Genomic DNA, 17171 nt, shown 5'->3' on the forward strand with positions numbered 1-17171 from the left:
TCAGTAACTTGAAAGTGACAGGCCTGGGGATAATTGTGGTCAGAGCTGCTCCAAAAGGATTGAGTGAAGCCTTCTGGACTTCCTTAAAGCTAAGGAAGCCAGGTTTGATCAACAGCTGCTGGGAGGGTTTTTCAGACACTCAGTCTAGTCCAGTGCAGGATTTTTCACCTCTGACCAGTTTAGAGCATGTGCTGCCTAAGGTGAGCTGGTGAAACTAACAGTTTTGGTGTGTTTGATTAGCATCATTAATGTTTGCCCTGAAGTTAATTTCTTACAGCTATTTTTCACTTGGTTGTCAAATTTCTTTGTGCCAGAAAGACTTTGTGACCACATTATAAAAGTTAGAAAAATGTTTATGTTTTGGATTCTGTATTTAAAGACTGTGTTCTAGAGGATTTAAGTAATTAGATATCTGTAAGGTTTCTTTTCCATGATAAGGTTTTGCTTCAAAAGAAGCATGAAACTGTAGAGTGTTTAGGCTAGATCAAGGTTGTACCTGTTTCATTTCTCTTTTAATGATTTCGTGCAAGCCTCAAACCTACATTAATGTAGTAGCATGGTTTGAAGATAGCTGGGTATAGCTGGGTAGCTCTCTGAGGAGAGCTGGTCTAGGATGTTATTAAGGTTTAATTGATCTACTTCACTGCAGAAGTTTTGAAACCTTTTTGAAGGTGTTTTTTGCATCTAAAAATCTTCAAATATTTGGTATAAAATATTGCTGTTTGTTGGAAAGTGAAATTTCTGTTCAGTTTTGAAGCTTTGTTCATGTTCAAGATTAAAGTGAACCAAACTTGCTTTTCTTTTTGAATTTTAAAATTATTCTACACTTACAGAAATATAGATATCTTTGAAAGATTTAGCTGATCAGCTTTTGAGAAGCATAAAAATTCCTTAGATTAATAATAACGCTAACAAAATTGATGGAAACTCCTGAGTATACAACTGGTTTGCTCTGGTTAAGTCTCTTCCTGTTCCAGGAAGCTGTTCATTTTGGAAAAGCAAAAAATCAAAAATATAAAATCTTAGTTATGCAGTTAGTTAAAACCCATTATTCCACAACTATTATTCCCATAGTTGTGGAATAATGTGTTTTAATTTGACCCTCATCAAAAAATGCCAGTCAAGGAAAAAGAATAATGTATTGATGGTAATATCTGAGAACTTGTAAAGCATCTTTCCCCTAGAAAACAAAATGCAAAAAAATAATTTGTAAAGTGATCTGTACCTATAGACTATTGCAAGTATTCCATCAGGGGACTAGGACAGGCTTAGTATCCTGAGCCTTATTTAACCCTGAGGGATTTCAGTGATGAGAGATGTAATTAACTTGGGCATGTGAGCCTTTTTTTTTGTCAAAGTGGGATTATGTTTTAAAGTGTTCAATAATGAAAACTATTTATTTGAATTCTCTTCATATTATTTCAAACATGAAACACTAGAAAGACCATTTCCAAGATATTAATTAACAATTGCAAAATCAATGAATAAACCTAAAGAATTCATAGATGTTAGTAATGGTTGAGAGAGAAAAGCCATGCTTGTCTGATGGAGGAGATTTACAGAGAATGGTTTCAGGTTTTCTTTACTGGCCTCTCTCTCTCCAAGGCTTGTGTGTCACTGGTGTAGTTACCTGATAATTCAGTTTTTGGTAATTATATTTAGAAAGCTTCTCTGGATTGGGAAGGACAAAATGTTTAATGTGTATACTTGCAGTAAGGAAGGCACTGGGTGGAATATTAATTCATGTTAGGTTGGCTGATTGTAGATGTCCCCAAAAGAGGAAGTTTTACATTTCTATTCTATTTCTAGTCATATTACAAATAACTGTATTTAGAAGCATAGTAATTTTCAAAGATAGCATCTTTGGAATTCACTTTTTCATTACAAAGTGGTTTCACAGGCCCAAAATAGGACATTTTTTACTTTAAGGATTTTAAAGTTGATTACATTTCTTTCTAGAAATAAGATGAGTGCTAGTAACCTCCCAATTAAAGAGCATTACTTGCAGTGGTACACTAGAATTGTGGAATATCCTGAGTTGGAAGGGGTTTACAAGGATCACTGGGTTCAACTCCTGTAAGTTTTCAGATACAGATTCTGCAGAGGTTTCACAAAGAGCAGATGTGGCCAGGTGGAAAATGTCAATTTGCAAAGGAATCCTGTGCAGTGCCCAGTGCTGTGAGCCACAGTGCTGCTTCAGGGTGCAGCAGATGAGTCAGTGGCAGATTCCTGATGAGAGGAATGCTCAGATTCTGACGTGCTGCCTACACTGGGAGGTGCAGGGAACCCTTCCCGTGGCTGCTGCCACCAACGCCTTTGCACAGTAATAGCCCTTGTAGGCAGCTCCTGCCTTCTGACAGACTGCAGTCAGCTCACCTGGCTCAAAATAGCCTGTGGTTTTAAACACATTGAACTGAAGGAAACCACACAGTGTCACTGGGAGTACTTTTGCTTCACATGTACAAGTCCTTTGAAAATAGAATATCTTGCAACAGTACTGAAATGTTTTTTTCTGACTGATGAACAAACAGAACACAGTTTATCTGCTGTGGATAGATTCATGTTGCATTTATAGCTATTGAAAAACTAGTGGCTCATCCACTGCTGCAGCTTTTTTGGCTAACATCTTGTATGAATACTGTACTGCTAAATCTTTAATCTGCTGTGGAGACAGACAAATTTAGGAGCAGTGACTTTAATCTTTGAAGAACGTGTATTGACTGGGAAAGCTAGTTCAGTTTATTTTTGCAAATCACCAACCCTTAGAAGTGGGATTAAGTTTAGTGCAGGAGAAGATGGAACTTTCCCTTTGTCTCCAGAGTGAGGTCACAATGCTTGTCTCTTTTCAGCTTCCATCTCAGTAAAATAATAGAAAATATAATTGTTTCGTGTTTCAGTTTTATCGGCTGAAGAATGGGAGTTATGATTACTTGTGCAGGCTGTAGTGTCAGCAATTACTTCTTGTCCTTGTTGCTTCTTTACTGCACTGTCTCTGCCCTATTTGCATACCTGTAGTTGAAATTCTCATATGCTGCTTTTGTATTTTCTTCTTTTTTTGCCCTTTGATTTTATTTATTTAGAGATTCCACTGAGCAGGTAGCTGAGTAGACTTCAGCTGTGCAGGAATTGGTAGTGCATGTGGCTTTAGTGATGGCAAAATCCCACCCACCTTAGATGTGAAGGCAAGGAAAAGGAAACAAAACATAATCCAACAGAAGAGATGAGAAAAGAAAGGCTTTGGTAGCAAAGGAAGGTAGAGGGGAACACCTGTGTCACAAGGTTGGAAAGGAAGAAGCTAAAGTGATATACTGGTTTTGGCACTGCAATGTGTCATGGTACTGTTCTGATTTGTAATTTTAAGAACAGCTAAAGAAGTCTGTTGCTTAAATAAGGTAATTCACTGATTCTTTTTTTAATTGTAAAAGTATCTTTTAACCTCATTTTTCAGTAGAGCAGGTAAAACACTAGGACTCATTTTAGAGGAGCATATTTTTGTTTAATGAGGATATGTTTATGGTAATTTTAATCAATAAATTAATAAAAACAGTAGTGCTTGGTTGCTTTATTGCTCATCTCTTATCTGACTGGGGTCATGTACAGCATTAGGTCTTGGTAGATTCTAAGGAATGCTGTTTTCCTTATTGAGTAGCTTAGGAAAAAATCTCTCACTAAAATGGATCCCAGTTCTGTGTGAAGGACAGGTGTGTGATCACTGTTCACTTTCCAATATCACACTTGAAGGCTTTCTAACTTGCCTGAACTACAATCAGGTCACTCAGTGTCCCTAGAGAACAGAGATTGTTTCACCAGCAAATGCATGAAGTATTTTGAGCCCATTCTGCTGAATTATGGGGTTTATTTCAGAATTTGGGAGATTAATTTTTATGGAACAGGTAACTGAGAGAGTTAGCATTCTTGCTTGAATAATGCCCTACATATTTTCTTGACTAAATAAGGACAAGATATTTGACCATCTTTTAGAGGGAACACTGTTTGGTCAGCATAAATTTAAAAGAAAATTCCAGAAGAGACAACTGACCATTCTTGTGTGTTGTTTGCAACTTTTTCATGTTTCTTCTGGGCTTTAATTATACTGCATATACATGGCAAGAAGAAAGACCAGGGGTTTTGTTCTTTTCATGTAGGTGTAGCTTTATCACATCGTTGGGAATTTATAGTCTGGTAATATATAGTGTTTTTTCCAGTCCTGCATTTTGCAATTGGCTTGTGCAGCCTTATAGTCTGGCAGCTGAAAGCTCACTTTTTCATGATTTTTTTTGGCAGGAAAGGGTTACTGTTCACATTTCCTGTGTAATTCCTTCTGATCTTGCTGGGCTGTAATTACTTTCTTGATGTTAAACATTCCCAGGCTCCTATAACCTTCTAGCCTGCTTGCACTGGCCAAGTTTGTCCCAGGTGATCATGTGGGCGAACCTCCTGTTTTTGAGGATAAAAATCTCTCCTTCCTGTGGAAGATAGGCTACATGCTCATTGCTTTGCTCTGCAATCCCAAGAGAAATCTTTTAAAAAATAATAATAAGGTAGCACATCACTCTTTCAGAGTCAGAATTAGCAGCCAAAATACATCACAAATCAAGTGTGTGGGTTAAGAATTTGCTGAATCTTGGTTGAATGACTGTGAGTTCACATTGAAGATTATTTTTTCTTAATACATTTGGAAAATAGGTTATGATATAAAAAAGATTTTGACTGTAGCTTCTTACTTTTGGCCATATAATTGGCAAATCTTTTTAAGCTTGTTTGAATGTAGAAATACTTAGCTGAGCCTTCAGGAATCTTTCATTTTGAATTCTTTGCAGTAGCAGCATATTAAAAAAAATAAAAGAAAAAACCCCAGAATCTTACTCAGTTCTGTCTTTCTTACATAGTTCAGTTATCCTGTGTTTCTTCTGATTTTCAATTTTAGTATATAAACAGTAAACCCAAGGTATTATTTTGTTTTTAAATAGAAGTGACTGTATACTACTGAAAAATGTTGACTTCAGAGGTGTGGGAACTGAAGTGTTCTGTTCTGCAAAGGCACCAAAAGGTTTTCTGTGCTGCTCTTCAGCTTTAATGTGGAGGAGACACCTGTAAGAATGTGAGTGAAGTTTGTTTTCCATGACCTTTATGCTGTTTTCTCACAGTGCCAAGAAAGATGAAAGGTTGTGATGGCAGGGGTTTTTAGGGTGTGAGGAGTTGTAATGTGCTGATACATTGACACTAGTGAATGTTGTGTTGGTTTGGTTTTTGTTTTTGTTTTTTTTTCTTTTTACTGACAATGTCAGAGAAAGTAGTTGGAGGTTCTGTGCTCTGTTGGTTCAAGAAGTAGCCTGAATTTTGATACTTCAGTTAAGAGCAATCTCATTATCTTATTATTGTGTTATAGGTAACTTTTCTGTCATAATCCTAGTCTTACTAACTTAATTAGCTGCTTTGTGAAATTCTCAGGCTGCAGGTAATTCTGTTTAGCTGTATTATTGTACTTGCAGCACGGATACTCAGAAGTGTTCCCAGTAACTGACTGACTGAAGTCTTGTGAATGTGTAACTGTGAGCTCAATGGGATTATGTGATCATACCTGGAAGAAGATGCTTTGTAGGTAATAAATTGTATCAGTTTGAGCCCTTATTTAATTCTCATGCATGCCAATGTCTGTGCATTACTATTTAAATAGAAATTAAAACAGTTTGCATGTGTGTTGTTGACTGTGCTGCTATGCTAGTGAAAGTTAGGAAGAATATATTTTAATGAAAATGTATTTAATCTTTTTAGGAAGTCTTAAATTTGACGCCTTAGTTACAATTGGAATGCAGTCAGTATGCTGCCCAGTTCTTATTTGCATATTCCGTCATGTAACTGGGAGCATGGCTGTCAGATCTGTCTGTTTTTGTTGTTGAACCCGATGTTCTTATGGGGTATTATTCTACACAGAGAAATCCAGTCCTGGCATAAAGTATTTATGGAGTAGTTATGTGAAAAAAACCATGAAGCACTAGGAGAGTATAACTGGTCAGAAAAGGATGCTGCTTGTAATTTCCAGTTACATAGTCATTTTATTGTGGCCTGCTTGTCATCTTCAGATACTTGGGATTTGTTAGAACACTTTGTCTGAAGTGGATTTACCTTTGCATATCCACTTGGGTATGTGTTCAGCATATTGCAAACATGATAGGCTTCTGTGCAGCAGGGTAATACTTTGGTTAAAGCTTTTTTTTTCCCAAAGCAGCTCACTTTTGACTATAAATTATGAAAACATTGATGAATTTAGATTTAGTTGAGAGGCAAACCCTCCTGAGGCCTGTTTTCCATCTAACACAATGTATAGTTCATCTTGCCATTCACTTTACCTGTTTAATTTTGCTTCTGCTTAGATGAAGGCAGAGAAGAATTACTCACTGTTTTGTAATTAAAGGTAACCTGCTTTGAATTAGTTTTGTAAAATACTTAGAATGTAACCAACCAGACTCTATTATGAGTTTCACCTTCATGGTGGAAAGTACCCTGAGTGGTAATGAATTTTCTTCCATGAAAAATTTGTGGTTTCAGAGTCTATGTGAATTGCCTCTTGCTTTTTGTGTAGAAGTCATGTGCAGGATGTAAGGTGGTTCTGTTTATCCTCTGTGTGTGTGTCCATGTTGATCTAGTGATTTAACATAAAACTCTTGTGGACTTCCATGTCTGTAATGTACTAGAGGCAAGGTGATGCATATAGTTGTGGTGCAGGGAAGAATTGGACCTAACCTTAAGTGTATTTAGTGCAGAGAAAGAAGCTCTGGTTTTAACAAGCTGCTGTAGAAATAAGGAATTATTTGAATTAGGGGAGCTTTTAAGCTTTCAGACAATGCAGACAAATGTATTTTTACATTCAGAGTTGTTCTCTCTTAGGGAGGACATGTAAATTACTGTTGTGACAAAATGCATAAATGTGTCTAGGATTTGATAGTAATTAATTCATTTTACTTATCTTAGGATAGATTAAGTGCCTCAGTTTGGAACTGGCTATAAAAAGTAACATGTAAACAAATTTAACACACATCCGGTGTAACAGCACGTTTGGTAGAACTGAAGGGGCTTTGTTTTCAAATGCAGTGGTTTCTCACTTTCAGTGTTCACAAGCTGTTCAGTCACAGAGCTCCTCTGGACTGGATTTTTAAGGCACATTTATCTCCATGGCTTTTTTTGACTTGAACTCTATATGACAGAGTCTTAAGTACTGCTAAAATGTTGATGAATTATGTTGTTTCCCATTGGTGCATAGAAAGAATCACAGAATGTCCTGAGTTGGGAGGGTCCCACAAGGATCATCAAATTCCTGCTCCTGGGCCTTCACGGGGCAGCCCCAGGAGTCACACCCTGTGCCTGAGAGCATTGTCCAAACACTTCTTCACCTCTGTCAGGCTCGGTGCTGTGAACATTTTCCTGGGGAGCCTGTGCCAGTGCCCAATCACCCTCTGGGTGAAGAACCTTAACTAATATTGAGCCTAAACCTTCCATGACACAGCTTCAGGCCATTCCCTAAGGTCCTGTTGCTGGTCACCAGAGAGATCAGTGCCAGTCCCTCCTCTTATCTTCGTGAGGAAACTGTAGACTGCAGTGAGGTCTCCCTTCAGTCTCCTCCAGAACAAGCGACCTCAGCCACTCCTCACACGGCTTCCCCTCAAGGCCCTTCACATTTTGCTGAAGGATCCTTTTTGTACTTTCTGACAACTTTCTCTTTCTTACATTGTGGTGCCCAAAACTGCACAGAGGCCTCAAGGGCAGGCTGGGCCAGCGCAGAGTGGAGAGGGACAGTCCCCTCCCTTGCCCAGCTGGCCATGCTGTGCCTGATGCACTCCAGGGAGGCGCTGCAGAGAGATCTCAGCAGATTACAGGTCTGGGTAACCACATGAACCTCAACAGGCAAAGTGGTGAATTCTGTTCCTGGGATGGGGCAACCCTGGATGTAGAGACTGGGCAATGAGAGGCTGGAGAGCTGTTCCACAGAAAGGGACCCGGAGGCCTGGTCCATGGCAAGCTGAACCTGAGCCAGCAGTGCCCTGGCAGCCAGGAGGGCCAGCCCTGTCCTGGGGGGCATCAGGCACAGCATGGCCTGCAGGGCAAGGGAGGGATTGTCCTGCTCTGCTCTGCACTGGGACAGCCTCGCCTCGAGTGCTGGGGGCAGGTCTGGGTGCCACAGTATAAGAAAGATACAAAACTGTTAGAAAGCATAAAAAGGAGAGCCACAAAGATGGAGCAGGGCCTTGAGGGGAAGCCATGTGAGGAGCAGCTAAGATCACTTGGTCTGTTCAGCCTGGGCAAGAGGACACTGAGGGGAGACCTCACTGCAGTCTGGTGAGGGGCAGAGGAGGGACAGGCACTGATCTCTGCTCTGGTGATCAGTGGCAGGACATGAGGGAATGGCCTGAGGTTGTGTCAGGGGAGGTTTAGGTTGGAATCCAGAAAAGGTTCTTCACCCAGGGGGTGGCTGGGCACTGGGGCAGGCTCCCCAGGGCAGTGGTCACAACACCAAGCCCAATGGAATTCAAGAAGTGTTTGTACAATGCTCTCAGGCACAGGGTGTGACTCTTGGGGGTGCTGCCGTGCAGGGCCAGGAGTTGGACTTCATGCTCATTGTTGGTCCCTTCCAACTCAGGGACTGATTCTGTGATTCTGTATTTTTAAGTCTTTTTAATTTTATGGTTTTAGATAAAACAGAGAACCTTACAAGGTATTTAGCAATTTGAAAGATGTTAGGAAACAGAATACACTATATCCTTATTATCCTTATTATGTGTTTCTTCTGTAGAGAAAGAGTCCTGTTCTTGTCATCTGCTCTCATGTTTGAAGTAATTTTATGTTTTGTCATCTGGTAAATTAATATATATTGTCTAAATTTTTTACTTATTGGAGGCTTCTTCTAAAATTTCCATCCAAAACTTTACATTTCAGAAACTTAAGCTCAGTTCTTACATCTGTATAAAATGAATTTGGCTTTCAGTCTTGGAATTTTCATGGTACTTGGATACTGTATGTGCTACAGCTATTGCAGTCAACAGTTTTAAAAATGCTTGCAAATTAAATACATATATAGCCAGAAATCCTGAAAAAATATTTACTTATTTATCTTTGAAGGTAACTGTCATCAATGGAAATACTTATATTTTTAGATTCATCACAGGACTGTGGGTTTGAGGGGAACTCTTTGTCTCTGCAATTTTGTGTTTCATTTTTAAGGTTAATTCAGTTCTGACTTGTGGCATGATCATTGACATTTACATGGTATGGGCCATGAGGCCTGCATGCAGCAAGTGAATTCACACAGATCAGAAATAGCTTAGAAGAAAAGTGCAAAATGTCTTTGGCACTTATCACCATTATTTTTAATCTCCCCTCCTGCCTTCCAGTGCCCTAAAAAGAAGTAGTTGAGCTGGATGAATCAGTGTTTGGTACAGAGGACGATGCAGATTGTTGGCATTCACCCAGTGCACATCTCAAAACTACAAACTCAGATCTTACATTATTTCACTACTAGTGAAAGGTGAATGACTTTGAAGAGCAGAAGTGAATGTGGTAGAAATAATATGCAGGGTTTTCTGCTTTGCTGCAAGGGAAGCATTGATTTTTGTTTTTACAGAAATACATTTGGTAATGTTTTTTCCATATTAAAACCCTTATCTAAATCTTAAAAGATACCATGTTCTGTGTCTAGGCTTGTATATTTTGCTATTTAGTGCAAGTTTTTGAGATAAAGCAAAATGATAGAGTAAAAAACCAAATCACAGCTGTGTAAAGAACACTATAGCTGACTGAAATAATTTGTATGTTAAAACATGTTTAATGAATGTTCACTAGAGAACCTCTGAAAAATGAAATGTCACAGCAAAACTTTACAGACTTTTCTGTGGTTTTGTATATTAAATGTTCTGATGCCTGCTTGAACAGTTCTCACCATTCAGAAGACAAGTAGAGTAGTATTGTGCCAGTGTTTTTTATTTGAAAAAATATATTGGAGACTTTTTATCAATGTAATTCAGATCCTAGAAAGATGAGCAGTTTCTTAAAGTCATTCTGTATTCAGTAAAGAAAAAGTATGAGAATTCAGCCTGTTGCAGGTATGGGGAGCTTATGCTGATAAATCACTTGGCCACTAATCAATTTTTGAAGCTTCAAAAATAATTCTTTACATCTATCTGACAGTTTTCAAACAAATAAAAGCCATTCTGTTGTCTTCTGTACAGGTTTTTCTTTCCGAGGCATGTAGAATAAATAGAGCAGGTGTGTTAGGAGCTGTGATCTAATTTTGCAGGTTGGGAGCCAAGAGCAAGTTCTGCATGCACATACCTCCAGCTTTAATCTTTAAAAGAAGAGCAGACTTAAAAACAAGGAGTACTTGAGCATAAAAATGTGACTTGCTTGACACCTACTTGTTCATTTAGTTACTCCCAGAACAATTCTTCTCTTAGGAAACATGATTTGTTTGGTTGAAACAAGGTAAGGAAGGGAGTGAAGCAATCCAGTTTTAAAGAATGGGGAGCTGATGATGGCAAGCGCTGTATGGGCTGGAGACAGGAGATTAGGGAGGTAAAGTTATTAATAAAAATCTGTGGGCAGTAGAGTACAATGGAATTCTTTAAATATAGAGGATGTTCTTGAAGGGTACAGAAGCTTAGTAGTGATAGAAGTCCAATACTGGGCAAGGATGATAAATTTCTGCTGTGCAGAGAAAGGCATAAATATTCAATAAATATTTTGTTCTGTATTCAGAAAGAGGCTGGATGATGCTTTTACATCTCACCACCTCCATCATTAGTGATGAGAAGAATGTATTATCACTGTACCAGCAACTATTAATGTTAAATGTTTTTAAATCTGCTGCACTGACACCTACAGATACTAAAAAAGAAAAAAAGCTTAGAAGCTGTATGAATTATTCATTTTGAGTTTTAACAAATCACGGAAGAGTGGAGAAATTTTAGAAGGCTGGAGGTGAAGGGGAACTAATGTGCCCAAATTTAGAAAGTATAATAAGTGCACCTTGAAAAGGCTGATAGTAGTATGCTGTCAGTGAAGATTTAAAGGAGAATTACATAATTAATGCTGATGAGAATGGGCAAGTCAGACCTACATTGTACTGCTGCATGGGGTTACTCTTTCTGTAAACTGATATTAGACTGACTGACCTGTAGTCCCCCAGGTCCTCTCTCTTGCCTTTCTTGAAGATGGCTATGTGCCTTTTTCCAGTCTTTGGGAATCTCCCTTGATGCCATGACTTTTGAAAAATGATAGAATGCATCCTTGTGATGACACTGATCAGCTCTCTCAGCACTACTGAATGCATCCTTCTGATCCTGTGGATTTGTACCACTGCACCTTCATCTACTCTTGGTAATGTTATATCAGTGCCTCAGCCTCTTCCATGGCTTCATTCACCTTCTCTGCTAAGCTTCCTTAGCCTTTCTTCTGTGACCTTTGCCTTTTTTTCACACTCTATGTGCATGCTTGAGTAGTGTCTTAAATAATTAGAACTCTGCTGTAATCTACAGACACTGAGCATGACTAGCAAAGTTTGGATTCGGACATAAAGTAGGAATTAGTGCTGCTATTCAAAAAAATCGATGTTTGGTTATTTAATTGCCCTAAGTGAGCAGAACTTGAGTGTTAGAATTTGAAGGCTTGACATGACTCAAGCAGTGTAGGTGTCCCACAGCATGGCTTTTATGGTAAGTTAATGAAAAGGTACTGTGTGTCAAACCAAAAAAATGTAGCTGCTTTAAAAGCTTTGTCATGCTTAATTGTTTTCCTCTTGAAGTACTAATTCAGTTTGGTCTTGCTTAGTTTGAGATTTAACTGAATGCATTTGGAATACAAATATCCGTAGGAACAGAAGACAAAGCTGGAGGCCCATAGAGAAAGAAGAATGTTCCCAGGGTTAGCACAGACTGCACACCACAGCTGGTTGCTGGACAGCATCCAGGAATAATTTTGACATGTTTATTTCACATTTTTTCTCCGTGAACATGTTTTAAGGACACTTCATTAAAAATGTCTGATAGTCTTTGAAGCTCTGTGCCTTTAACGTTTTTCAGACAACAAACAGGGTGGTGGATACAAAAACGAAAATTATTTTGGCAAAGACTCTTTGCACAATGAGAACAGCACAAGCTAAGTGAGTGAAGGCAGTAAACTAGGACAGGTTGGATTTTGTTTTATTCTTTTTGGTGTTTTTAACTGTATGAAAGATTTTTTAGTAAGTATGGTTCATCAGTAACACAGTGCTGATAGACAATAATAGACTGCAAGAAAGAGAATCATTTAAATAAATCACAGATTATGTTGTCCTGTATATTTTGTAGGAATGGTGTACCAGTTTTGAACAACAGCTGATATTTTATGTGCTTCTTGATGCTAATCAATAAAACATGTCACCAAAACTAGCTACATTTGGAATGTTTGTGTCTATTTAACTTCTACTATTTATATTAAAAAATGTATGTATACCAGATTGACTAGAAAATACACTCTATTGTGTTCTGATGGTTCTTAAAGTAAATGACACATTAGTCACTTCAGCCCAGCAGTTGCTTTTTCAGTTGGGTCAGAGCTCTGGGAGCTCCCAAACAGGGAATTGTGACATTCCGTGCAGGAGAATCCATCAGAGTGGTGACAGTCCTTTCCCATAGAATGAGAGGGATGTGGCCGAGCACAGAACGTGGGTGAGCAGCTGAACTTCTCTGCTGGGGTCTGTCTGGATTAGTCTGGGCCCAGCAGCAGCAGGGAGGGCAGATGCTGCCTCTGCTGCCTGTGCTCAGCTCTCAGCTGGGCTCTCACTTCCCTGGCTGCTGCTCTCATGAGGGTTCCAGAGCTGCAGTTCACATCTTCAGCTGTGGATGTTGAACTGCCCTTAATTATGCAAGATAATTTTGAGTGCAATGGTTGCATGTTGGGAATTCTTTCTATCTGCAAGTATAAAATTTACACAATATTCTTTAACACTTAAGGCACCTACTGTGACAGAATTTATATAAAATGTGACCTTTTAATTTTTGCCCTAAATTTGGAACTCTGGGTTTTATGAGGGTGGTTCAGCGGGATTATGTTCTAATTTGTCAGCTTACTGTTTGATGATTCTTCTAATGCAGAACAGTTTATTATGTGCTAGGGAGGCAGTAAAGGTGGAAGCTGCTTAAGATGGAAGTTGCTTATGCTAGTCATTAGATTTTTACAGGATTTTTAGCTATGACCTGTTAAGCATATACTCCTGTCTGGTGAGTAGGATCGTGTTTGGGAGACATAAGATACAACTCAAAGCTGAGCAATGTTTTTAATGTTGGGTATTAAAAAAAAATCCAACTATTGTATTTGCATCTCTAGTTTTAATAGCATATGTGTTCTTGAAGTGTACTGAACAGTCAGCTATCCAGAAAAAAACCATCCTTAGCCCTGGCACAGTCTGGGCTAGCACTATTACAGGCAGAGTTTGGGGGCAGAATCAATGTAGCACCAAGACAGTTGAAGCAGTTCTTAGTACAACATCTGATTCCTTACCTGGAGTTATTTTTTAATACAGGGCTATCTGCAAGGATCAGTTGTGCCTCATGCTGAAATGAATTCTACTACTTCAGTAAAACTTAGAAGTTGCATTTGTGTTCAGCTGAAGAAAACAGGCTTCTTCCTTCAACATAAGTCACTAAATAGTTCAGTGTATAATTCAAATCAAGAGCTTTTTTTGTTTGTTAGGCCTTAGAATTTAGTTTGCTTTAATGGTCTTAAGCATGTGGCAGTATTAGTTTTTTTTGATGCTAACACCATTTTCCTGTTCTTTGTTTCAACTTCTGTTTTAGGAGTTTGAATTCATGTTAGAGGTGACCCCTTTTGGGAGGGAATTTAAACAGAAAGTCATAAATTGGTAGGCAGTTTGAATTTTAACTTCTTGGAAGTACATCCCATCTTGGCATATGTAATTTATTGCTTGATTTGGCACAGTCATAGTAAATGGATGTTATTTTTCTTTTTAATTTTAATTTTTATTTGTTAGTTCTTGAATGCTTGTTTTGCTTGGGTCTGTGAATACAATATATTGAACTTAAAAAACATACACTGCATTTTATGAAGTATAGAGGATATTGCTGCACAAAATTTATAAATGCCACGATGTAGCTGTCTTGGCCTTTTAAGAAACTTGTAATGGAAATTCTTAAAGAAAGAGCTGTAGATGATGCTCTTATTTGGTACCATGGCAAAATTGAGTACTGTGTTCAAGTTTGCAGCTGTAAAATCAGAAATAATTCCATTATTTTAGTCAGAATTGCAAAAGCATTTCACCTTGCAAAGCCTGAAGTGTTTTTTTGCTTTTTATTAGCTGTTGGTTTTTTTGCTAGGTAGAATATTAACAACATACCCAGACTATATGAAAATAATGAAACCCTGTAGAAAATCCTTCTTGAATGACACAGGAAGTTTTATCAGAAAAATAGCTTATTCTTCAAATGTTAAAGTAGAGGAAGATTAAAAAAAATAGTAAAATACAGCTAATGGGTCTTTTTGATCTTTCCTGTAGTCCTCTTTAATTATTTTGGTTGGTATCTTTGTATGTTAACCTCCTTCTGCTCTTTGAAATAATCTGGACTTGTCTAGTATAAAAACTGGTTATTCATTAGGTAAATAAAAAGTATATATGGCATTTTATTGTAAAATATCTTTATTCTCTGCCAATCAATCTGAAGTTCTCTTTAATCCACCAGCATAACTAAATAATAACTAAGTGAGGCTTAGGTAATTCTGAGGTATGGTAAGAGCATTGCCATATGAAGTGATGGAACAATCTGTCCTATGTATGTAGACCAAATTTTGCTGTCATTTTCAGGCTACCCTTTGCTGTCAGTTAGTAAATACAGTTTGATTTCTGAGAGGCAGTTGTTGATGTTTTTAAGACTCATCCAGACAAAGCTGTAAGGCCAGTGTTGACCCTGTTTTCAGCAGGGGAGTTGGGCAGGATGACCTTGTGCAGTTTCTGCCAACCTGAATGATTTTGTGAGTAGCTGTGTACACAGCCACAGATGTTTGTCTGGTTCTGTGAAGTTTTACTGTAACTCCAATGGAATTGCTGTTTTAGTATTTGTGATATTGTCTATCTGAAAAGAAAGCTAATGCACTGCAGCAGGTACACAGTGAGAGGTAAAATATGTAGTCAGGTCAAATCAGTAATTAATTACAATCAAAAGCCAAAAAGTCTGAGTTTAATTAGGTATTACAAACTGAAAGCCATAGTGATGTGCAGCAATTCCACTATGAATTATGTAATATATTGCTGACAGAAGTGTAAGGTACAGAGATTGTGTCTTAGGAAACTGCATTGTTGAGAATCCCAGCAAAGCTTCTAAGCAATTTGGACCCAAGCAATAAATGAGTGCTTAATTAAGAACCAGGATAATGTGGTGGTGGGGAGGAACAGGAGTAGAAGGAACTGTCCTGTTTGAATTATAAAGTGAATTCTAGATTTGTCATTACCCACTAAGAATGGTACACATTTCTGTTTCTTGTTTTGTTTTAAATATTAAGTTAATTTGAATGTAAATTGTAAGAACTGTGGGCAGCATAGATTTCATGTAGTATGCTATAAAAATGAAATTTGTATTTTCCAGAACTATTTTTTTAGCTGTCCTAAGAGTCAAGAACAAAATCTATCCATTTGTATTTATTCATCATTTCACAGTTACGTTCACACCAGTAACAACCAAGATTGTATATTAAATCAGGAACTTTGGCCTTTTAATACAAGGTAATGGCAAAGATGTCTAACCCAGACATGGACCTTACTAAGGAAAACATAATATGGCAATCTGTCCTTTTAAATTGGAAATTCGGGAAGAAAGATGTTATTTTTTGTCATTCAATGAATTGGCTAATATTAGACATAATAGTGACCAGGCTCTTTTGAATTTTTTCAGAATGGAGTTGTTTTCTTAAATGGAAAATAGTTGGGGTTATTTATAGTCATAAAAATTGTTCTAGTACACTTTATTTTAATACACATACATTTCATAAAATGAAGACTCAATATTGCACCTTCTTTAGCCTTCTCTTCTCCCAGTGTCTTTTTGAGAAATTTCACTTTAATACATTTTTTTGCAGGTCCTTGAATTTGCTTTTTTGGAGATAGTTATAGTTATAAAATAATAATTAGTGAGACTGTATGCTAGTTTGGCCACAATAGTAGAAAATATGTGAAACAGCCTCATTTCTTGCAGCGTATTTGCTAGTCTTTATTCATACAAGTGAAAAACCTCCAGGCTGATTTCAAAAGACTTATCTCCTCAAGAAAAGCAATCATTTTTCATTTGCCTGCTATTTTAAGCCGAACGTTGATGTTGCCCTATGTTGTTTCATAAATAAGCTTTTATTCTCAGCAACATGTTACTGAAAGTGGCATAGAACCTGTCGTGTAGGCACAGTTCCACTCTGACAGATGGGCAGAGTGTAGGCTTGCCAGCCAACCATTCCCCACATCACCCAGCAGAGTATGAAGGGAAGCATTTTTGTCCAGGATTGCCCCTGTGGCATTCAGTGCATGTAAGGCTTGAAGTTCAGGAAATGCGCTCGGGCTGGTCCATCTCACAGGATGACCAAAAGTTTAAAAATAGCCTGGGTTTTAGGTTCTGCTGGGTTTGTACTGATCTCTTTCTTTTTGTGGTTCTGCTGAAGTCATCTAATGGGCTCAGCCAAAAGAATTCTGCCATGGACACGCATTTCTCCGTGATGAATTATCTAAGTATGGAAACATAAGCAGTGAGCAATTTCACACACTGTTGTTTGTGACTACATGCATATCTCTTTGGGTATAGAATAGGAAGACTAGGATCTGAAACAGGATCAACTCCTGATGTAAAAATATGAAAAATAGAAAACATGGAGTAAATCAGACATTTGAGACTGAAGATGCGAATGGCGAAATGCAGAATATTTTTGCAGGTTTTCAGAAATGCAAATCAGCAGTTGCTTGGTTATTGGGATTTAGGATTTTGGAGGGGTTTTTATTTTTTAAAGAAATTGGCTTAATGCCTTGCGCTTGATTTTTATTAAGTAGCCAAGCACTGCAGGCTTTTGGCAAATACACTTGCTTGAACAAATGCTTTTGTGTGTTACGCTAGTCAGTCATTGTGTCTGTCATTTTTATCTTCCTCTCTATTTTT

The 17171-nt window shown here is 37.9% G+C and overlaps 1 protein-coding gene across 9 annotated transcripts in view; it reads left to right on the top strand.

Moving 5' to 3' along the window:
• ZNF438 (zinc finger protein 438) overlaps positions 1-17171 on the top strand; it is a 70529-nt gene that overhangs the window by 28471 nt on the left and 24887 nt on the right. For 2 of the 9 annotated variants that reach the window (XM_063148942.1, XM_063148961.1), the window contains exon 4: positions 4971-5101. The exons of 6 other annotated variants lie outside the window; for them this stretch is intronic. The gene's annotated coding sequence lies outside the window, so the exon portion shown is untranslated. Of the gene's footprint in view, positions 1-4970; positions 5102-5492; positions 5603-17171 lie in introns of all 9 variants that reach the window. One more of the 9 variants, XM_063148933.1, reaches the window with a different exon arrangement.

This window comes from Melospiza melodia, chromosome 1, assembly GCF_035770615.1.
Source record: "Melospiza melodia melodia isolate bMelMel2 chromosome 1, bMelMel2.pri, whole genome shotgun sequence".
Lineage (NCBI taxonomy): Eukaryota > Metazoa > Chordata > Aves > Passeriformes > Passerellidae > Melospiza > Melospiza melodia.